Source organism: Nannospalax galili, unplaced genomic scaffold (genome assembly GCF_000622305.1).
Source record: "Nannospalax galili isolate Female #2095 unplaced genomic scaffold, S.galili_v1.0 scaffold32, whole genome shotgun sequence".
NCBI classification, from domain to species: Eukaryota; Metazoa; Chordata; class Mammalia; order Rodentia; family Spalacidae; genus Nannospalax; species Nannospalax galili.
The window spans coordinates 1,208,543-1,214,542 of NW_008335297.1; the positions used below are offsets into that span (position 1 = coordinate 1,208,543).

General features: G+C 43.5%; 1 protein-coding gene and 1 pseudogene across 4 annotated transcripts in view; one reads left to right on the forward strand and one right to left on the reverse strand.

Moving 5' to 3' along the window:
• The window catches only part of Parn (poly(A)-specific ribonuclease), a 219,066-nt gene that overhangs the window by 128,288 nt on the left and 84,778 nt on the right, over nucleotides 1–6,000 (forward strand). The window lies entirely within an intron of this gene.
• Nucleotides 1,170–1,344, reverse strand: LOC115069799 (annotated as a pseudogene).

Genomic DNA, 6,000 nt, shown 5'->3' on the forward strand with positions numbered 1-6,000 from the left:
CTTTTACCATATGTCACATACTTGTCAAGACTGGCAGACCGTGTGGCAGGGGACCTGTAACTCAGAGCATGTTTGGAATTGACCTTGTTTGCTTTGGAGAATCAGCTATAAGATTTAAGTTTGGGTATGTGTTTACTCTGTTGTTGCTTAAACTCTGGATCTCTTCAGTCCAAAAGTTCCCAGAGAACCAAACTCTGTTTACCTTGTCATTGCCAGGGCTTAGACTTCGTGGTTGAATGTGGGTGTGGAAGGACTTACTTTATATTTTGTCAAATAATCTCTTGTGCTTTGATTTTCCATATGAAAAAGAAAAGGAAATGTTTAGGCTTATGAAGTGTACATTGTAGCAGCTATTTTGTTTTGAGACAGGGTCTTGCTATGTAGTAGAAGTTGGTGTGGAACTCATATGTAAGCTAGCCTGGCCTCAAACTTGCAGCAATCCTCCTACTTCCTCAAAAGCCCAGGGATTACAGGCATGTGCTGCCACACCTGGCTGTGACAGTGATTGAGAGGTGAGAGGCAGCAAAGGTGAAATACTGGGGCAAATCCTTTGGGAAACTAGACTGGAACATCACAGGTAATAGAGAGGTGAGGGCAGTAGAGATCAAGAGTCCGCTGTGTGGGCATGGTCCAAAGGAGGGCCTGCTGCTCCTGGGTTGATGGTTTGGTTGTATGTTTTGTTGTGGGCAAGTTTTCTTTTTATGTGTACATGTATGTGGAGGCTAGAAGATACCCTTGGGTGTTACTCCACAGGCGCTGTCTACCTTGGTTTTTAGACTGAAATGCACTGATTAGGCTCAGCTGGTTAGCTAGTGAGGCCCAGGGAACTGCCTGTCTCTGCCTCCCCAGGGCTAGGATTACAAGCACACCTCTCCCCTTCCCCACTTTTTAAAATGGGTTTGGGGGATTGAACCCAGTTCCTCATGCTTATGAGGCAGTTACTTTACCAACAGAACCATTTTCCCATCCCTATGTGGACATATTTTAAAGACAAAATAAAAAAAAATACAGTTACCTATATGTAGTCACCCTTTCTTCTTGGGCCACACTTGGGACTAGCCTGGATCATTTTTCTAAACACCCATTTCCACTGTCTCCCCCTTTTCCATTTTGAAACATGTTCTAGAGCCACATCATATTGAATGGCAAATTTTTTTTTTTTTAATAATACCACTCAGATTGCATCCTCTCCCTCTATTCGCCCAGAAGAGAGAAGAACAACCATCAATGGCAAATGGCAATTGCAGTGAAGCAACACCAAGAGCTGGCTTCACGTTCAGGAGAGAATGCTATTTCTCCTCATGGGGCAAATGTTTCTATGCGCATCTCTCAGAACAAAGTCCTTTTCTTTTTCTTTAAAAAAATATTTTATTCATTATTATTATTTTTTAAATGGTGGGAGCAAACCATGGGAACCAGCCGGGTCTGCCTCTGCTGGTCAGCCGCTATTATTATTATTTTTTAAACAGAGCATAGGGTAGGGGTTTATTTACAGAAGAGTGGGCACCCCACATTTACAGCTGCGCCATAAAGTCCACACTCAAATACAGATCCTGTGACTTCCCGACAGCCACACAAAATGGTGAGAAAGGTGCCTCTTGGTGTTCTCGGCATATAGATAGATAGATAGATAGATAGATAGATAGATAGATAGAAGATAGATATAGATATAGATACAGATATAGATATAGATATGCCTCTCCCCCACATGCAGCTAAGGTCAACTGATTGTATGGGAGGGGTAACTGACTCCTCCCTCAACTCCTTGATGAGCATGGGAAGGAGGTGTGACTATAGCTTACCAGCATAGTGGTTGAGGACATTTCCAGTTAACACTCTACACCTTCCTCTGGCTCTTACATTCTTTCCACCAACCTCTTCTGCAAAACTTCCTAAGCCTTGGAGGAGGATGAAGTCATTTTGTTTGTTTGTTTGTTTGTTTATTTATTTATTATTTTTTGGTCTTTTTGAGACAGGGTCTCCCTGTAGCTCGAGCTGTCCTGGAACTCACTATGTAGACCAGGCTGGCCTTGAACTCACAGAGATCTGCCTGCCTCTGCCTCAAGTGCTGGGACTACAGGCGTGTGTCACCATGCCCAGCTTGTTTATTTTTTTAAGTTTGTATACCAGATTAGCTTCCAGCTCACTGAGATCTGCCTGCCTCTGCTTCTCAAGTGCTAGGATTAAAGGCCTGTGTCACCATGCTCAGCCAGTGTTCTTTTTAATTTAATTTAATTTTTAAAAATTGTTATTTTTTTGTATTTTATGTGTATGAGTGTTTTGCCTGCATGTTTTTAAGTGCAGTCATATTGTACAATGTCTGTGGATGTCAGAAGAAGGAGTCAGACTGCTGTTAGCTGCCATGTGGGTGCTGGGAACTGAACCTGAGTCCTCTGCAAGAACAGCTAGTGCTCTCAAGCACGGAGCCATCTCTCTAGCCCCCAGAGTCCTTTTTTAAACACAGGCTATTATTCTTGCAGTGCCATCTGACAATGGGAAGGATGTGATTATTAGTCCTGTGCAAAGAGAAATTCCTTCCTTCCTTCTTTCCCTCCTTCCTTCCCTCCTTCCCTCCCTCCCTCCCTCCCTCCCTCTCTCCTTCCTTCTGTCTTTTTCTCTCTTTCCTTTTTTTCCCCCATTCTTCCCTCCCTCCCTCCCATGTAGCCCTGACTGTCTTGGAACTTGCTATGTAGATTAGGCTGACTTCAAACTCACAAAGATCTACCTGCCTCTGCCTCCTGAGTGCTAGGATTAAAGGCTGTAAGAGATAATTCTTTGTCTTGTTTTGTATATGATTATTATCTTTTAACTTATGACTTTCAGAGAAAGGGGGAAATTACTTACTCTTAGACCCAAAAGTCTTTTCAGAGTTACTTATAATACAGTTTTTAGCTGCATTGAACCTTTTAGGCACATGGACCTCTATGAAAATCTGATCAATCTCATAATTCAGTAGGTGGAAGAGAGCCAAAGATATCTTTGGCTTGTGTTTCTGGCCCTATTTTATCTCATATTTTTGTCATGATTTCAGCTCAGTGATTCAGACTTACAGTATGTGTGATGCATTGTTTATTAGCTCTTCTCTCTGATGAGTGTAGGAATCCATGTACTGCTTGAATGCTTCCCAAGTAAGTTTTTTTCTTTTTGGCTCATGATGGGGATCAGACCAAAGACCTCATACATGCTAGACAAGCGCTGCACCACTGAACTCTACCCTCAGCTCATTGTTTTTAAATGAGCTATCTATCGCATAGTATATGCCTTGGGGTTCCTCAGCAGTGGGGACAACAGTGTTTCCATCTGTCAATGCATGCTCTTTATCCTTTGCTGAAGCAGCATTCCTTCCTGAGGAGCATATTTATTAAGGGTGTCAGGGTATAAAGAGTCCATAGAGGCCAGGCGTGGTGGCGCACGCCTTTAGTCCCAGCACTCGGGAGGCAGAGGCAGGAGGATCTCTGTGAGTTCAAGGCCAGCCTGGTCTCCATCACGAATCCAGGCCAGCTGGGGCTACAGGGAGACCCTGTCTCAAAAAGACCAAAAAAAAAAAGAGCAGGCTAGCCTATTTTGTCCTTGACCTTTAAAACACTGGAGGATCTGGGACTTATCTTCTGTGTCAGCTCATGACATAAGCAATCTAGTGCTTTAGGCTGTGAGCCAGCAATGAAATTTTAGTTTAGTTTTAAAAATAAACACACAGGGGCTGGAGAGATGGTTCAGTGGTTAAGAACTTCTCTTTTAGAGGAACTGGAATCCATTCCCAGCACCCACATGATGACTAACAACAGTTCCAGGGGATCTAATGCCCTTTTCTGGTCTCTGGGGGCTTAGCATAGCATGGGTGTACTTACATACATGCAGGCAAAATATACACAAAATAAAATTTAAAAAATAATAATAAACATGGGGCTGGAAAGATGGGTCAGCAGTTAAGAGCCCTGGCTGCTCTTGCAGAGGACCCAGGTTTGATTTCCAGCACCCACATGGCAGCTAACAGCTGTCCATAACTCCAGTTCCAGGGGAATCCGATGCCCTCCTCTGATCTCTGTGGGCACTGCACAACAAGGGTGCACTTACATACATGCAGGCAATACATTCATAAATATAAAATAAAAATAATAAAAAATAATGAACACATAGGAGTTGGGCATGGGTGATGTACATCTTTAATTCCAGCATTCCAGAGGCATGGACAGGGGCAGGGGCAATATTTATGAGTTTGAAGTCATCCTGGTCTACAGAGTTCCAGACCAGCCAGGGATATATAGTGAAACCCCGTCTTTAAAAAGAGAAAAAAAATCTGACTAGACCGCAAGTGGATGGATTTGCACTGGGAAATGTCAGGTACACTGACTTGACACAGTGGGCCTTAAGACCCAGGACAGAGTATATGGGTTCCAGTGGTGGGGGCTGTGGGAGAGACCTGGTGGGGATGGGGCTATGAAGATGATTCAGATTGTTTGAGATATTCTGTATGAATGAAATACAACAAAAATTTAACAAAAACAAATTAAAAAAATAATTTAAAACCCTCCCTTTTACATGAGAGAGAGAGAGAGAGAGAGAGAGAGAGAGAGAGAGAGAGAAAGCAAGCCAGGCGTGGTGGTGCACACCTTTGATCCTATCAGGAGGCAGAGGCAGGTGGATCTCTGTGAGTTTGAGGCCAGCCTGTACATGGTGAGTTCCAGGCCAACCAGAACTATATATATAGTGAGACCCTGTCACCCACACACAAACCTCCAAACAAAAACCACATAGATTGGATAATAGGAGAGTGAGAACTGCCATCTGATATTTGTGTTCTCAGTACTCATTAAAAGTGTACTGGTCCAGATAGCCAGGCGTGGTGGTGCACACCTTTGATCCCAGCACTCAGGAGGCAGAGGCAGGCGGATCTCTGTGAGGCCAGCCTGGTCTCCATTAGCAAATCTAGGCCAGCTACGGATACAGGGAGACCTTGTCTCAAAAAGACCAAAAAGAAAAAAAAAGTGTACTGGTCCAGAAACTACCTTTATTGGGCATCCCATGGTTGGGTGGCATTCAAACCTTTGTCTTTTTTTCTCTTTTTGCTCAATTCTCTTCTGAAGAAAAAAAGTAGTCTCAGAAACATTTTCTGCTATTTTGTTTTGGCTTTGTTTTTTTTGTTTTGTTTTGTTTTGTTTTTTTTAAGACAGGGTCTCATGTAACCTGAGCTGGCTGACCTTGAACTCACTATGTAGTCAAGACTGGCTTTGAACTTCAGGTCCTCCTGCCTCCACCTCCTGCTAGGATTATAGGTGTGCACCATCAGAGCTGCTTTAGACATTTTTCTTTTGTCATTTCTCCTTCGTGGTGTAGTAAACAGAAGAGTAAATTTAGTAAACAGAAGAGTAAATTTCGTCATATGACAAAAGTTGTCTGCATGATAGAGTCAAAATACCAGGTCTCAAGAGATGGTGATTGGCTAAGGAAATGACTCCAAGGGAAAGAGTTCTTGCTGCACAAGCATGAAGACCTAAGTTCAAATTCCTATAACCCATGTAAAATGCCAGGCATAGTCTTGATTGCCTGTAATTCCTGTGCTGTGGGGCGTGGAGACAGGTATTACTGGGACTTGTTGTCTAGTAGTCAGTCTAGCACCAGGTTCAGTGAGAGATCATCCTAAGAGAGTAAGGGAGGGGGTGGGTGGAGAGATGGCTCAATGGTTAAGAACACTGCCTGGGGGGGGGCTGGAGAGATGGCTTAGCAGTTCAGAGCACTGACTGCTCTTGCAGAGGACCTGGGTTTGATTCCCAGCACCCACATGGCAGCTACAAACTGTCCTTAACTCCAGTTCCAGGAGAACCCGAAGCCCTTGTCTGACCTCCATGGCATTGCAGGACGCGGGTACACTCACATACATGCAGGCAACACACTCATACACATAAAATAAAAATAATAAAATATAAAAAAAATAAATAAAAAAAGAACACTGACTGCTCTTGCAGAGGACCTGGGTTTGGTTCTCAGCACCTATATGATGAC